Source organism: Rhinolophus sinicus, chromosome 16 (assembly GCF_057876585.1).
Source record: "Rhinolophus sinicus isolate RSI-liver-muscle chromosome 16, RSI-T2T, whole genome shotgun sequence".
NCBI classification, from domain to species: Eukaryota; Metazoa; Chordata; class Mammalia; order Chiroptera; family Rhinolophidae; genus Rhinolophus; species Rhinolophus sinicus.
In genome coordinates, this window is record NC_142516.1 from 107,026,088 (window position 1) to 107,044,187 (window position 18,100).

The following is an 18,100-nucleotide window of genomic DNA, read 5'->3' on the forward strand; positions in this document are numbered from 1 at the left end:
CAAACCTAATGCCACCCACTTATTTCCGGTTCCCAGAATATGCCCTCCACTGTCACACAATTAACTTGGTTGAAATGGTTTCCTTTGCTTTGATTGTCTGGCCACCAGGATCTTTCTAACCTTGCATTTTTCAAGACATCTTACTAATTTTACCAGTTAAAATTACTTGTTCCTTCAAGTAATAACTACCCGTTATAGAAAACTGAATGTGTGCTGTGGGATTTATACACATTATCACATTTAATCTTCACCATCACTGAGCAAGTTAGTCATCAACCTGTGATCCCTTATCCCAAAGCCATGAGGCCAGCTGTGCTTACAAATTCAGAATGTCTTGGTTTTTAGAAAGGTAATCAAATAGAATGTGTCTCAGTTTCCTCATCCATAAAATGGGATAAATGCTAGCACAGTGCCTCCCTCATGGAATTGTTGTGAAACAGGCAGTGTGTTTCTTAAGAGAAGGGCCTAGTGAAATGTCCTTATTAAATGCATTTTGGGGGTTCATTTGCTTGACTGTCATAAATAGTACATAATAGCTTCTGAACAATACCTCACTAGAAAAATAAATGGATCTAACTTTTACCGTTACCTAATTTGTATCAGGAAAGTAATTTGGATGGATATAAGAGTCCTCATTTCGTTGGATGTGGTGTTTCTTTTTCTTTGTTTACTTTCACTTCCTTCTGCTATTTGCCACACCCATTACTCAGCGTTTCCTATCAAAGTCACAGGCCTGTTGCAGTAAAAACTTTCTTAAGTTTTCTGGTCTATTTTAATATTAATTCATAATTTTCTCTGGCAAATAAAAAAATATGCTAAATAATTATTCCCTTCATAGAAATTATGCTAACTTTTACAAATTCAGTGTAAACATGACTAACAAACTCATTTCCTTTACTTTTCCATGGGCCCGGTTGCAGAAAAAATCAAGACCTGGGTTTACTTAGTTTTCTATTACATTTGAAGAAACAAAGGACCAGGGAGGTGGAGTAAGCTGCGTCAGCTCACCCAGCTAGTTAGTGACACAACACCAGCTAGATCCTAGCTGCCCCATCCCACTTGCACCCGTCCCTTCTCCATCCCCAGGCAACCACTGATGTACATTCTGTCACTATTGATTATTTTTCTATAATTTCATAAAAATTGAATCATATAGTATGTGTTTGTTTTGCATCTGGCTTCTTTTACTCAACATAATGTTTTTGAGAGTCATCCACATTTTTGCATGTATTAGAAGAGTGTTCTTTTTATTGTTGAGTAGTGTTTCATTACAAAGATATAATCCCAAAATTTATGTATCCATTCTTTTGCTGACGGACATTTGGATTATTTCCAGGTTTTGACTATTTAGAAGAAAACTGCTATGAACATCCTTGTATATGGCTTTTTTGACTACATATATAATTTGTTTTCATTCACCTTGGGTAAATACTTATGAGTAGTTTTGATCGGTCATAAGACAGGTATATATTTCATTTTATGAAAAATTACCAGTTGCTTCACATCTTCACCCAAAATTGGGGTTGTAAGTTGTATTAGTCAGGGTTCTTCAGAGAAACAGAGACAATAGGATATAAAAGGAGGTTTATAACGAGGAATTGGTCCATGTGATTATGCAGGCTGAGAAGTCCCAGGATCTGCAAGCTGGAGTGTGAGGCCTGAGGCCTGAGAACCAAGGGAGCAAATAATGTAAATTCCAGTCCAAGGGCCTTAGAACATGAGAAGAGATGTTCCAGCTCAAACAGTGAGACATAAAAAGGTGGGAACTCCTCCTTCCTCCATATTTTGTTCTGTTCAGGCCCTCAACAGATCGGACAATGCCCACCCACATCGGGAGGGCAATTTAGAGAGTCAATTCAAATACTAATCTCATCTGGCAACATCCTTACAGAAATACTCAGAAATGATGTTCAACTAAATACCTGGCCATCCCCTGATCAAGTCAAATTGACGCATACATTCAACTATCACATTATTCTTTTAATTTTAGTCTTTCTAGTGAGCGTGAAGTTGTATTTGTTGTGATTTTAATTTGTATTTTCTTTCTTTCTCTTTTTTTTTAAACTAAAGTTTATGGGGGTGACACTTGTTAGTAAAGTTACATAGATTTCAGACGTACAATTCTGTATTACATCATCTATAAATCCCATTGTGTGTTCACCACCCAGAGTCAGTTCTCCTTCCATCACCATATATTTGATCATTTTGCATTTTCCTGATGACAATTTTGTGTTTCCCTGATGAGTTTTCATGTAATCATTGGCCATTCTCTATATGTCATTTTGTGAGGTATCTTTTCAAATCTTTTCTCTATTTTTAATTGAGCTGTGTTTGTCTTTTTCTTTTTCTTTTTTTTTAATTAAAGTTTATTGGGGTGACAATTGTTAGTAAAGTTGTCTTTGTCTTTTTAAGTTGTAAAAGTCATTTACATATCCTGAATATAAGTCTTTTGTCAGATATATCTGTTACAGATATATCTTCCAATCTGTCGCTTACATTTTTATATTATTAGAGATGTCATTAGAGGGGCTAATTCTTTTTATTTTAATGAAGTCTAATTTATGATTATTTTCTTTTATGGATTGTATTATATATTCTATCAAAAATGTCATTTTTCAAATGTACCCCAATGTCATAAAGATTTTCTCCTATTTTTTCCAGAAGCTTTATTGTTTTAGCTTTTATACTTATGTTTATGACCCATTTTGTTTATTTTTGTGTGGTGTGAAGTGAGAGTTGAGGTTCATTATTTTCCATATAGATTTCTTGTTGTTCCAGCACCATTTTTTGAAAAGACTATATTTTCCCATTAAATTACCTTTGTACCATTGTCAAAAATCAATTGATCACAAATGCAGATCTCTATTTCTGTACTCTATTCTGTTGGTCTACATGTCTAATGTTATGAAAAACTGCACTGTCATAATTACTGATAGCTCTACAGTAAGGCTTTAAATCAGGTAGAGTAATTTCTCCAATTTTTTCTCTTCTTTTTTCTTTTTTTAATCCAACTTTTTCTTTTTCAAAATTATTTTGGCTGTTCTTGGTCCTTTTATAATCAGCTTGTCAATTTTTACAAAAAAGCATGTTGGAATTTTGATTGGAATTGCATTGAATTTATAGATCAATTTGATGAGAATTGACATCTTAACAATATAGTCTTCTAATCTATTAACATGGCGTAGTTCACCATTTATTTAGACTTTTAAATTCTCTCAGTAGTATTTTGTATTTTGCAGTGTACATGCTTTGTTCATGCTTAATTTCCATAAGTATTACATTTTTTTTATGTTATAAATAGAATTTTAACACAATTTTCTAATTCTTCATTTCATTATTTAGAAATACTAATTGATTTTTGTATATTCTTTTCTTATATCTTGAGCACTTATGAGTTCTAGTAGCTTTTTTCTGGTTTTCATGATTTTCTATGAATATAATAATTTCATGTGTGAATAAAACCAGCTTTACTTCTCCATTTTTTATTTATATGCCTTCTCTTTCTCTTTCTTTCCTTTTTTCCCCCCTTATTGTCCTGTCAGGATCTCTAGTACAATGTCGATTAGAAATGGTGAGAATGAACAAGTTTGCTGTATTGCTAATTCTAGGAAAAAAATATTCACTCTTTCGACATAAAGGATGATCTTATCCCTAAGATTTTTTTTGTTTTGTTTTATAGATGTCCTTTATTAAATTGAAAAAGTTACCTTGTATTTCAAGTTTCTTGACAGATATCATAAAAATTCACTCTCCGATATGGTCAGTGATACTGATCAATGTTCAAATGTTAACCAACTTTTTCATTCCTGCAATAAACCCTCACTTGTTCATGATGTATTATCCTTTTTATATTTTGCTGAATTTAATTTGCCAAAATTTTGTTTGGGATTTTTTCATCCATGCTTACGAAGAATATCAGTCTGTAATATTCCCTTCTTGTAACATCTATGCCTAGTTTTGGTGTCAGGTTAATATTGGCTTCATACAATTAGTTGGAAAGTATTCTTTCCTCCTGTGTTTTCTGAAATAGTTTTTGAGGGATTTGTATTATTTCTTCCTTAAATGCCTGGTAGATTCCACCATCGAAGTCATCTGGGTCTGGAGGTTTTGTTTTTTCGTTTTTTAGGGTTTTTTGTTTTGTTTTGTTTGTTTGTTTTTGGTGCCAGGGTTTTAAATTACTAATTCAAGTTCTTTAGTAGGTATAAGATTATTTGGATTTTCTATTTCTTCTTATGATAGTTTGGTAAATTGTGTCTCACTAGGAAATTGTCTATTTCATCTAAGTCCAATTTATAATATATCCTTATTATCTTCTAATGCCTGTAGATTTTATAGTTATGTTCCTTCTTTTATTCCTGATGTTGTTAATTTGTACCTTCTCTTTTTGCTCATTGATCTTCCCAAAGAATCAACTTTTCATTTTATTAATATTCTGTTTTTATCTGTTCTCTGTTTCACTTATTTCTGCTCTTATCTTTTTTATTTCTTTCTAATTGCTTACTTTGTGTTTGCTTTTCTATTCTTTTTCTGATTTCTTAAGGTCAAAACTTAAATAATTGATTTTAGACCTTTTCTCCTTTTCTAATACAAACATTTAAGGCTATAAATTTCAATCTAAGCATTGCTTTAGCAAAACAGATTTTGATATAATGTGTTTCCATTATCATTCAGTTCAAAATATTGTCTGATTCCCCTTGTGATTTCTTCTTTGACTTATGAGTTACTCAGATATGTGCTGTTTAATGTCAAAGTATTTGGCGTTTTTCTATTTATCTTATTGTTGTTATTTCTCATTTAATTCCATTGCGGTCAGAGAACATATTCTGTAAGATTTCAGTCTTTTCAGACTTATTTTATGGCCCAGGAAATGGTCTGTCTTGATGAACATTCCATATGCTGCAAAGATTATGTAGTCTGAAGTTACTGAGTGCATTGCTCTATAAATCTCAATCAGGTTATTGTGGTTGATAATTTTGCTCAGCTCTTCTATATCCTAACTGACTTTTTCGCTGTTTTTTCTATTAATTACTAAGAGAAGTATATTAATATCTCCAGCTATTATGGATTTATCCATAAACATAGCTGGAGATATTAATATATTTCTCCCTTTAGTTTTATCAGTTTTTGCTTCATGTATTTTGAAGCTCTACCTATATAATCATAACAACATATAATATACCATTATGAAATGTCCCTCTCTGCCTCTTATTAAATTTTCTTGAATTCTATTTTATCTTTTATTAATATAGTTTAGCTTTCTTATGCTTACAATTTACTAAATATGTCTTTTTTGATACTTTTACCCTATTAATGTCTGTGTATTTAAAGTGTATCTCTTGTAGACAGCAAATAATTGGGTCTAGCTTTTTTATCTAGCCTGACAATCTCCGCTGTTTGATTGGCATGCTTAGTCAATTTAAATTTAATGTAATTGTTGATCTGATTGGATTTTGGTCTACCATTTTGCTATTTGCTTTCTATTTGTCTCGTCTGTTTTTTTTTTTTCCCCTCTGTTCCTCCTTTCTTATTTTCTTTTGTGTTCATCCATTATTTGTAGCATTCCATTTGAATTTTTGCATTGACTGTGTAGTTATATCTCTTGATAGTCTTCAGTGATTGCCCCAGGGATTACAATCTTTAACTTACCACACTATACTTAGAGTTCATGTTGAATTAACTCTAATATGAAATACAGGAACCCTGTAATATATGGTTCCACTTAACGTTTCACCCATTTGTATGCTAGTGATTGTGCATGTGTGTGTATGTGTGTTATAAACCAAATAGTACTAGATCCCAAGTTTTTTCTCTCTTATGCCTGATAGGTTGTGAGATATTCAGTTTCAAACAATGTTCTTAGTTATAATAGCTACCACCTGACCCAACAAAGTCAAAAACAGTTCTCATTGGGCTAAAAATGTCCTGCTTTATTCCATTATAAAAACTAGTGATGGTGAAACCTGGGCAGATCACTGAGGTTTATTCCCTGTCTCTAAACAAATATTTGCAACATTTAAATTTAAATTCCAAAGTTGAAAGAAAATTAGAAATTCTCTACTCAGCACCCTCATTTTGTACACAAAGAAGTGATAGCCAGGCATGGAAAGGGCTGACCTTAGATCACATGCATTCGTTCATTCATTAATTCACTCAAAATTTAAACATTTATTCTAAAAATACTTATTAAGTGTTTACCATATACCTGTCACTGAAAATTCAAAATGAGTAAGAACTAAAAATCATTGAATTGTATACTTAAAAAACAGGTGTGTGTTTTTCAGATAAATGATAGCTCAGATAAGATTTAGTCCTTTCCAAGGAGATCATAGTGTAATGGAAAGGTAGTACAAGCATAAACATTTGCAGTAAAATGTGAACATGTTATAACAGACCAGTATGCTTAACTACTTAACTTTGGAGTTACCCTGGGGCTCAGGCTTGGACTTCTTGTATTTTCTTTTTACCACCACTCCCTTCATGATCTCATTCAGTGTCATGGCTTTAAATATCAATTGTATGTTGATGACTCCAAAATTTTTATGTCCAGCAGATGTCTCTCTCAAATTCCAGACACAAACATCTAATTGACAATCTGACATCTCTTAAAGGTTAATTAGATTCTCAAACTCACCATGTCCGAAACCAAATTCCTAATCTTCCCCTTCAAATCTACTTCTTCCACAACCACCATCATCTCAATTCATTAACAGATCCACCTTTCCAGTTGCTCAAGCCAAAATCCTGGGAGTCCTTTGACTTGTTTCTTTCTCTCATTTAATTCACCATGAAATCTTACTGGCTCAACATATATCTAGAATGAGACCACTTCATACTACCTCCCCTGCTGCAATCCTGGCCCATCTTCTCTGGTCTAGATTATTGCCTTGTCCCTCAATAGTCCATATTCTATAAACCAGAGGAAACTTTAAAGTTGTAACTCAGATCAAGTCAGTTCTCTGATCAAATCTTCCAATGGTTTCCCACTCATTCCTCATAAAAGGTGAAGTCTTCACAATAGCCTCTAAGACCCTATAAAATCTGAGCCCCCATCTCCACTCTGTTAACTTTCTGATCTAGTCTCTACTACTATTCTTTCCACTTACTCTGTTCCATCCACATGGTCCTCTTCTATATTCCTCAAATATTATTGTCAAGCTCCTACTTCAGGGCCTTTGCACTCATTATTCCCTCTACTTGGATCTCTCTCCATCAGATATCCCCATTATCCTTCACCTCTTTCAAGTCTTTGCTCACATGTCACCTTCTCACTGAGGTCTTTCCTGATTACCCCATTTGTAAGCATCTCCCCCCACACACTGTTGCGCCCTTTCCCCTGGCACCTCCTATTACCCTTCCTGCTCTATTTTCTCCATAAGCACTTATCACCTTAAACATAGTCCATAAATAATTTACTTATTTTGTTCATTGACTGTTTATCCCCATTGGGCCAAAAGCTCTATGAGGGCTTGTCTCTGTTATTCACCACTGTTTTCTCAGCAACTAGATCAGTAGGCACGCAATAAAATACTCGAATGAGTGAATAAATGTGCCTTACAGTATTCTTAGAGAAAGAAAAGTGTGGGTTTTCTTCTGTGACCAGGTCAGGTTTGTTTGTTTGTTTGCTTTGGCATAAGAGTAGCTAAGATGAGGGCAAAGGTTACTGGGAAGAGTTAACTATGGAAGTGACACTTGAACTTAGTTGTGAAGAAGAATCAGGAATTTTCCAACAGCGAAGATAGTGAAGAGCAGTCCAAATAGAAGGAACAACACATGCAACCGCAGAATATTTTGCAAAAGCATGGCACAGTCGTAAAATGCCAGAGTCGAGTATTACATCAGAGAAGTGTGGAATAGGAAATGTAAATGCATGGGTCCAGAGAGGAAGGCTGGTAGTCTAGCAGAGCCAGCCATGAAAAGTGGAAACAGATTGGACCTGGCCTCCTGGTGCCTTGTCCCTGCTCCATACAGTCTACCTTTTCAATCTAAAACTTCTTTTTCTTTAAGATGTTGTAGGCCAATATCGTTACCACCAACATTTTTCTTTATCGGTAAATATTCATTTATTATCCCAGAATGTGAGATTTTAAGCAGGTAGTTTTAAAAATGTACACATTTTAAGAAGTAAAAAGCTGATAGAGTTTATATTTTGAAATAGATTATAGATTTTTGATTACTTGAATCCAAAAGACTAAAATAATTAAAACTTCCAAAGAAATGACAGCTGATGCCTCAACTTAGAGTCCAAACTCTGTAAGAAAATAATGCCAATGAAAATAATGTCAATGATATAAAACACAGAGGGCTGTAGAAACAGTTGTAAATTTGGGGGCATTAAAAATGTCCTTCAAATTTTTTAGCAATTGGCAATTATTAAACTGACATTAACATTGTATTAACTATTATATATTTGAACTGCTAAATTAAGCAATGAGGAGTAGGAAATTGTATGTGGCAAACTGATTATGGACTATAATATTGGTTTTTTTAATTCTTAAAAGTGATATTTCTTGTACTTCTCTTTAATTTGATTTGTAAAACTAAAGGTCCTGCACCTTTTTATTAACTTCAACAAAGTTAAGTATTAAATATTAAGACTAGGCAATGTACAGAACAATTATACATTCATTCATTCAACAAATATTTGACAACCCACTATTTCTCTTTGCTTAAAATAACCATAAGGAATACATTGATCTATACTGTGGAGAATAACCATTCAAATGAATCCATAAATTTACAGTCTTGTTTGATTGAAATGAAACAGTTGTGAGAATCCCTCAAAAGTCCCCTGGAAATGGTACCATTTCCATTGACTTGTACATACAACAACTGACTAAAATTTGTTGGAAGTTGTTTCTGCCTGTATTCACCTCCAAACAGAGATGTCACTAAGATTCCATACATTGGAGTGAACTCAGTTCCATCCAACACTTGGGAACCTGATACTACTATAATAAGACCCATTTTCTATGCGTAAACATATATGTATAACATTTTAAAATTACATTCTATGCAATATGTAGCAAGAGCCAATAGATGTTCTGTCACTTTGACTTAGTAATCCTGCCCCTGGGAACTTATCCAAAGGAATTAATCGCACAGAAGCAAAAATCTATGTGCACAAAGATTTTTATTACAAGGCTATCTGTAAGAGCCTTGAATGGTTAAGTTTCTGCAACAGGAAAATCATTGAGAAGAACATAGTGCATCAAAAATATGTCATATTATGTGATCATTAAAAGCCAAAACCATGAATACTGCAGAAATGTCAAATATATTTTTTTTATAAACCTGAACTTAAAAGGCACTATTTTTTAAATGACATTTACATTGGGATTATAAATATGTAAAAAACATGAGCATGTGGAACACTATAAGATAAAATGGAAAGATGAAAACACTTGTGTTAGAATGAAAGAATTAGGAGTTTGTTTTATTTCTTATAAAAATGTTTCAAGTTTTGTTTTACATCAGCTTTTCAATTGAAGGTTATGTCATGTAGAATCAACTCACACCATAAGGATGTGTCCACATAGGTCATCAATGAAAGCTGGGCTTTTACAAAAGTGACTTATTTGTGTTCTCTATGAACTTTCTACTCTAGTTATCTCTCTAGTGTCATCATTTTTACCATTGTTTTTGACCACACAGAGCTGTTTCCAATATACATGTGTTGGGCCCCACCTCAAACCTACCAAATATGAATTTCTGGAAGTTGGGCCTAGGCACAACTATTTTAAATCCCCCTTCCACTCCAGGTAATTCTGAAATGCAGCTAGGTTTAGAATCACTGATATCACCATGCAAGAGAACCAGTGCCCTTAAAGATGATATTTCTGAAAAAAAAAAAAAAATTAAAAACTTTATTTTAAAGAAAAAACAAAAATTATAGTCAATGTTCATGTGACTATTTCCAATTTTGATTCCCTGGGATGTAGGAAAATGTGGCAAATGTGTTCACACTACTACAACCAAAGGCATGCTTTTGTGTTGTCCTCAGAACACACCAAATGACAAAAGGAAGATCCTAGGGAAGGCAGGGGAGACTATCCCAGACCATATCCTCAAGGCAGGGTCCCTGTAGCCATGTGACCTTGCAAGGAGGCAGCTAGAGGTTCTCAGGGATTTCCCAGAAGGAAAACATTTCTTTCTTCATTAAATTTACATAAGACATGGTTTCTGTTCAAGACAGTAGAGTAGATAAATGATGTGCTTACATCCTCTCATAATTACACATCAAAATTACAACTAAACCACAGCACAACTCCTCTTGAATTCTAGCAGAACAGAAGACCTACAACTAAGGAGATACAGAAGAAGTGACGTCAAGACTGGTAGGAGGTGTGGAGACACAGAATGGGCTGGTTCCAAACCTACATTTGGCCATTAAAAATCAGAAGGGCTATCTTGGCTGCAGAAGTGCCCCCTGAGGAGTTAGGGGTCCCAGCCCCACACCAGGCTCTCAAGCTCAGGTTTCCTGTGCTGGGAAGAGAAGCCCCCACAATTTCTGGCTGTGAAAACCAGTGGAGATGGTAGCTAAATGAGTTAGAGGGTGGCTGAAGTCCCAGGCATTTCTCTTAAAAGGTCCATGCACAGACTTATTCGTTGATGGACTCACTCACTCTGAGATACAGCACTGAGCCAGCAACTTGAAAGATGCTAGGGACATATGGGAGGAACTGAATTGCCTGGTTTCAGGATGAAGGCTGGAAGGGCAGCTTTCTCCTAGACAGAAGTCCTGGCAGGAGCCATTGTTTCTTTGTTGAGCCCCTATTCTCCCAGCATGCAGACACAGGCAGCCGCCATATGTGAGTGTCCATTAACCTGGCTAACACTGTTCACCCCACCCTGGTGATTCCCTGAGACCCTACCCCACCCAACTTGTAGGCCCACTCAAGTGGCTTTTCCATACAAATGGCCTGTTTGGGCTCATGCTGTGGACACTTTCGCAATCTCTCAAAGCTTCACATGCCCCAAACAATGATCATCTGGCCTCAAGGTGCCTTGTACTTCTTGCTAAATGGCCCCAAGCCTGGCATTAATGGCAGCTGGCCTCCATTTGTGGCTTGGCCTCTCAAGGTACCTCTAAGCCCAGAGTGAGTGGAAGACATCTGCGGATCACTTTGTGGCCCATATACCAAGTGGCCTCAGCAGGGTATAGGCAGTGGCTGAACAGGGCCTGTGGTAGGGCCCCTTCCAGGAGGCCCTGTGGCTAGTACACCCAGTGGCCTGTTTTGGACCATGCCAGAGAACCACCAGGCCACGTCCACAGATGAACATCTGAAGGGCAGACAGGGCAGGCACTAGAGTTCTGCTAACGTGGATCCTGCTCTATAGGGTCAACCCCTGCATAACAGCACCTACAACTGATCAGCCTGAGGGTAATACCTCCCATGGACATGCAAACAGAAACCAAAGCTCAACTACAACAGGAGGGGACACATAACCCACATCCAGGACATCCCTGGAGCACCCAGTACAGGTGACCAGAGGACCCAAAGGACACTCTACTAAAACCAAGAGAAATAGCAGCTCTGCCTAATACATAAAACAAACATAGGGAGGCAGCAAAAATGGGGAGACAAAGAAACAAGACCCAAATGAAAGAACAGAACAAAATTTCAAAAACAGAGTGAAACAAAATGGAGATGACCAATCTACCAAATGCAGAGTTCAAAACACTGGTTACAAGGATGCTCAACGACCTCAGGGAGAACTTCAACAGAGATAGAAAACATAAAAATAGAGATAGAATACATAAGAAAGAACCAGTCAGAAATGAAGAATACAATAACTGAAATAAGGAGTATATTAGAGGGAATCAATGATAGATTAGATGAAGCAGAAGTTCGAATCAGCAATTTGGAAAGTAAGGTAGCAGAAAACACCCAATAATAACAGCAAAAAGTAAAAATAATCTAAAGAAATGAGAATAGTTTAAGGGGCCTCCGGGACAACATCAAGCATACCAATATTCACATCATAGGGGTACCAGAAGGAGAAAAGAGACAGCAAGGAATTGAAAACTGATTTGAAGAGATAATGACACAAAACTTACCTAACCTGGTGAGGGAAATAGACATACAAGAACAAGAAGCACAGAGAGTCCCAAACAAGATGAACCCAAAAAGGCCCACACCAAGACACATCATACTTAAAATGCCAAAGCTTAAAGACAGAGAGAATCTTAAAAGCAGCAAGAGAAAGACAGTTAGTTACCTATAAGGGAGCTCCTATAAGACTGTCAGCTGATTTCTCAACAGAAAATTTGCAGGCCAGAAAGGATTGGCTTTTCAACGTGATGAAAAGCAAGGACCTACAACCAACACTACGCTACGCAGCAAGACTATCATTTAAAATTGAAGGAGAGATAAAGAGCTTCCTAGACAAAAAAAAAAAAAGCTAAAGGAGTTCATAACCACCAAATTAGTAATACAAGAAATGTTAAGGGGACTTCTTTAAGAAGAAATAGAAAAAAATCCAAAATATGAATAATAAAATGGCAATAACTACATATCCATCAACAATTACTTTAAATGTAAATGGATTAAAAACTCCAAATGAAAGACATAGGGTGGCTGAATGGATAAGAAAATAAAACTCTTACATATGCTGCCTATAAAAGACTCACTTTAGATCAAAAGACACAAACAGATTGAAAGTAAAGGTATGTAGAAAGATATTTTGTGCAAGTGGAAATTAAAAAAAAAAAAAAAGCTTGAGTAACAATACTTATACCAGAGAAAATAGACATTAAGACAAAGGCTATAACAGGAGACAAAGAATGATCCAGTAATCCCACTCCTGGGTATTTATCTGAATAAAATCCAAAATGCTACTTCAAAGGGACATATACATCCATGTTCACTGCAGCATTATTTACAATAGCCAAGAGATGGAGGTAATCTGGGGGTCCATCAATGGATGAATGGATAAAGAAGAGGTGAGATATATATATACATATATATATGTATATATATACTCTCTTTCTGCCATGTGAGGACACAGCGACAAGGCAGCCATCTACAAGCCAGGAAAAGGATTCTCACCAGAACCTGACCATGTTGGCACCCTGATCACAGCCTCCTGAACTGTGAGAAAATAAATGTCTGTTGCATAAGCCACCCAGTCTATGGTATTTTGTTATAGCAGCCTGAGCAGACTGAGACACTCATCTCCAAGAACCACGTGGATTTTGTGGGCACGGCGTTCCAGGCTCCACGGTATAGGCAGCAGGAGCACCAGGTGCCCCCGGCCCTGGCTGCCAAATGTCCAGCTTTGGGGGCAAGCCTAGAATTGGTAACAGTAACGTAAGTTCTGATGCCAGCTTTGGCAGCTATTCACATGCAAGGTATTCAGAAATTAGATGCTTTCACATATACACATGACAGCATAACTGCGCAGCGGTGTATGCATGCACTCGTCCAGCACATATTCGTTCAGTACCAACTACGGGTCAGGCACATTGGTGCCGGGGCTACAGTAGTAAACAGAATACACAAAACTTCCTGTCCTTAGAGAGCTGATTCTCTATTGGGGAAGACAGAGGATAAATGAAATAAGTAAGTAAAATACATGATATGCTAGACCGTGATAAGTGCTAAGGAAAAAAATAAGGCGGCAAGTGGGTTAGGGAACAGGCGGTGATTTTCAATAGAGAGGTTAGGGGAAGCCTGGTTAAGATGCCAATGGAGTAAAGACGTGAAGGCGGTAAGAGAGGAAGCCATGTGTATACCAGCAAAAGAACATTCTAGTATGATAGAAAGGTAAAGGGCCTGAGGTATATAAGAAAAATATACCGAGAAGGACAGTGTGGCAAAAAGAGATGAAATGAGGTGAGAGATGGGGGCTGGTACAGAGCTTGTACACCATTCTGTTGACTTCATCTTCTACTCTGAGCACAGCAGCCACATGATCTGCTTTACATTGTAATGAAATCTCAGGCTGCTGTGTAGGCAGCGCTGCCGTGGAGTAAAAGTGTCGGAATATATGCCGCATTGGTTTCCTAGGTAATTGTCGTAACCAATTACCACAAACTGGTGGTTTAAAACAACAGCAATTTATTTTCTCCTATTTTTGGAGGCTACAAGTCTGAAATCAAGGTGTCAGCTGGGTTAGTTTCTTCTGGAGCTTTTAAGGGACAATCTGTTCCATGACTCTCTCCTGGCTTCTGGGGGTTGCAGCAATCCTTGCTTATAGCAACATCACTCCCACTTCTGCTTCCGCCTTCATATGGCGTTTTTCCCATGTGTGGGTTTTGGTGTCTCTGTATCTGAACCTCTCTCTTCTTTCTATTATAAAGACCCCAGACATTGAATTTAGGACCTACCCTAGTCCTATACGATCTCATCTGAACTAATTACACCTGCAAAGACCCTACTTCCAAATAAGGCCACATTGACAGGTTCTGATGGACATGAATTTGGGGGTTGATACTATATAATTCACTCCACATATAATTGACTTCACTGTATAATTCATTCCCTATCATTAAAATACTGCATTTAGGTTTATAATCTGAAAAAACTAGTGTTTTTTTTAATCAATACTGAATTCAGGTTCTGCAGTTTATAGGAAGGGAAACACTATTTGAAATGAGGGTTGATCCCTCAGCACGATGTAATTGGCTAAAAACAACATGTAAATCAGACGGCCAAATGAAGTCCAGGTCTGATGGCCTGATTTATTTTGTTTTTTGTTTTTCCAGCGAATAGTGAGCTTATACGAACACATACATTTGAAAAGAAAACCAAAAATAGGCCTTTCCACAAAACTACTTTTAGTAATAATGGTTTTAGTCCTGGCTCTGGGCGTGAATAGCTGTGACCCTGGCCAGGTGGTCTGGCAGGTCTGTGCATGGAGGTCTCCAAATAAAGGCAGGCAAGGCTGCCAATTCTTTCCTGATGGCTTTTTTAAAAAAGGAAAATGTCTGTGTTCCGTGAGACAAAAATGTAGAATGAGTTAAACTTCGACAAATGATAACAGTCAAACACATTCTTCATCCACCACATCTCTTCCCCAGACTCACCCATTTGCCACTTCTCTTTATGGTGACTTCTGAGCCTGTTTCACCGAAGTCCAGGAAGAAATCCCAGGAGAGATTGTCCACAAGGACAGCATGGTGTCCTGCCTCCTTTACGTGCCCAGGTTGCTGCAGCCAGCCATGCTCCTCAGATGGCATTGTCTTAACATATTTTTATGTTAAGTGGCTGTGTCCACTTCAGGATAAAGTCACGGAACATTGCTGGAGAAGATATTAAGCACACAAAGCTACTTTGCAACCATGAGCTTGTGATGTCTGGTGATCACAGGAATTCTGTCTCTCTCTCTCTCTCTCTCTCTCTCTCTCTCTCTCACACACTCTCTCTCGCTCTCTCTCTCTCTCTCTCTCTCTCTCTCTCTCTCGCTCTCTCTCTCGTCTCTCTGTCTCTTATACTCGTACACACACCTCATTTTTAGTGTACTGCCTCTTTAATACACCTGCCCTACTCTTCTTGTCTAGCTGTTCCTCCTTTCCATACTGTCTCCCACACGTGCACAATTCACACACACACCCCACCCCCGGCACCTGGCCTTACTCAGGGCCTGCACCTCCAGCCTTTGCACCCAAATACCACCCACCTGATACCCAAGCATATTCCCGCCCTCTTCCCATTCAGTGTGACATATGGGTCACACATAAAATTAAATTGCCTATAACACAGCTCCATGCACAATTCAAGATATTTTGGGAGCAAGTCGCCCTGCCAAATCCTCTACGTGCCACACCAGTGAACAGCAGTACAGACACTTTTGCCTCTTCTCTCCATAGACAAACCCCTGCCCCCATGGCCATATTTTTGGTATCTCAATATTAAGACTAGACTGAAGCACAGAATAAGTGTGAAAGTCCAAGTATAAAGAAAGCTAACCATTTTCGCTGAAAAACTTTATTCGTGTACCATTTCATTAAGGGTCAGCCTCTTTTGCCTTTCTTTTTGGTTTCCTGCTTTTTCATTTAAATGGTAGCATATTAAATACACTGTTGTACACCTTGCTTTCTAATATATCTTTATTGATGTATATTTTACATTATCATATAATTCACCCATTTCCAGTGTACAGTTCAATGACTTTTTCAGTAAATTACCAAGTTGTGCAACCATAACCATAAATCAGTTGCCAATCACTCCTATAAGATCCTTCATGCCCATTTACAATGAACCCTTCTCACTTCATCCCTGACTCCCAGGCAACCTCTTTTGCTTGCTAATTAGTGACTATGATAAAGTAATTTGGGGTATTGTCAGTGTAAACTTGGCCAGTTTCCTTCCCATCAGAGACACCAGGCATCTGCACAGTGGCTGTCTTCTTGGTAGCTGTAATGGTGAAAGCGAAGGTGTGGGGGGGGGGAGGCGACAAGAAGGCTGGGGATGGGCACATGGAATTGAACTTGAACCCAGAGGCCCCTTTGCCTCCAAACCACACCACACTGACTGTGACTAAACCAACTCTGTCAAGAACAACTTTTTTAAAAGTTTGGAAACAAAATTCATAGGAAAAATGACTATGTGCCTCAGTCTTAAATTTTCTTTAAATTGAAAAAAAAGAAAGACACTTAAAAATAAAATCCTGGATTATTATAACCTAAAAGGTTTTCCTAACTAAAAAACAACAGTTGAGATAAAATGTGACATCACTGTGCTCAGGTACAAGGGAAATGCCTTTCACTTACCATTTGAAGGTTTTTGGGTTTTTTTAAGAAGAGTCAAAGCAAACACAGGAATCAACAACCACAGAACTCAAGTTAAAACTCCAACAAAGCTGTATTGGAGAGTGATAGTGGATCAGAAAATGAAAAGAAAAGCAATCGAATCAAGTTGTAATGCAATTTGATTTAAAAAACGACTAGCTGTTGCTGCCTCCACTTTCCTCTATGCTTCATGAGAGCAGGAACACAATAGGTCCTCAATTAATACTTGCCTAAAGAATGAATAAATAAATGAGGGCTTATTGTGTTCTAAGCAGTATGCTAGAAATTGGGATCAAAAAATGACAAAGGCCCTGATGTAAAAAAATCCAAGTACAATGGCAAAGCAGGCACATAAATAAATACATAAATTTCTGCATAGTATGACAATCAAAAGAAACAATTTAAAGGTATAGAGATAGCCCAGAATGGGCAGTAATTAATATGGGCTAGCAAAGGGAAAATGATTAGGGAAACTGCATATGCTCATATTCTCCAAGAAAGCAATGACAAAGAAGGGTATTCTGGACAGAAGAAATAGCATAATAACTAGAGGATAAAATGTAAAGATAGGTTTCCCTCTGGAGCCTTGGGACACAGTCCTGGGCGAGGTCAGATGTAGAAAAGAAGAAGCAGTTTGATAGCCAAGTTCAAGGCGGTTGGTAGGACGCAAACATGGGGCACAAAAGTAAGAGTCTTCAGCAGAGAACAGACTAGGTGGTGTGAGCATCAGTGTGCTGAACATTGGAGCAAATTTCCTGTGCTAGTTTATATACAGGAGCTCAGTGCTGAGGATGTAGCAAAGTGGCAGGAGTAGAAGCCATAGCTTCGATGCAGTAAGGTTGCACGTGGAATTGTATATGAATTTTGTGGTGGGGAGGTAGATGTACTGGATAAAAGTGAAGGAATGGACATGCTCTTCAAATACGCAGTCAATATTCTGTGGAAAGGAGATAGTAGATGAGTAAATGTAGACTTGGATGAATTTAAACAGCGTCCCCTAAACCAATAGAGAAAAAAATAAAATGCAATAGTATATAAGTGGGCTGGGTCAGGATAAATTAGAATCCTGTCAGATGAGCACACAGTGACCTTTGGATAAAATGCACTCCCTCCCTCTTGAAGAAGTCAACTATAAGGACTATAAGGGCAAAAAGAGTGAGGAAGTGCTGCTTCTTGGGGCACACTGGAAACTCTTTCATTGACTTTGAATAGGGAAAGAGTAGCTTCTACTTCTAAACTTATTCTTCAGCACCGTACAGAGGTCCTTTGGCTAGATGGGAGGTGGCTCACACACTCTTATGCAGGGTTCTTGAAAACCCGTTCCGCAGTACTGGCTAGGATTCAATGCTGTAGGCAGTAGTTGAAAAC

At 37.4% G+C, this 18,100-nt stretch overlaps 1 long non-coding RNA gene across 2 annotated transcripts in view; it reads left to right on the plus strand.

The window, feature by feature from the left end:
* LOC141571059 (uncharacterized) overlaps positions 1-13,756 on the plus strand; it is a 37,993-nt gene extending 24,237 nt beyond the window's left edge. The window contains exon 3 of one of the 2 annotated variants that reach the window (XR_012495562.2): positions 10,282-13,756. This is a non-coding gene — a long non-coding RNA (uncharacterized LOC141571059). Of the gene's footprint in view, positions 1-1,619; positions 4,440-10,281 lie in introns of those variants that run through there. The other variant, XR_016019299.1, reaches the window with a different exon arrangement.
* Positions 13,757-18,100: the final 4,344 nt, after the last annotated feature.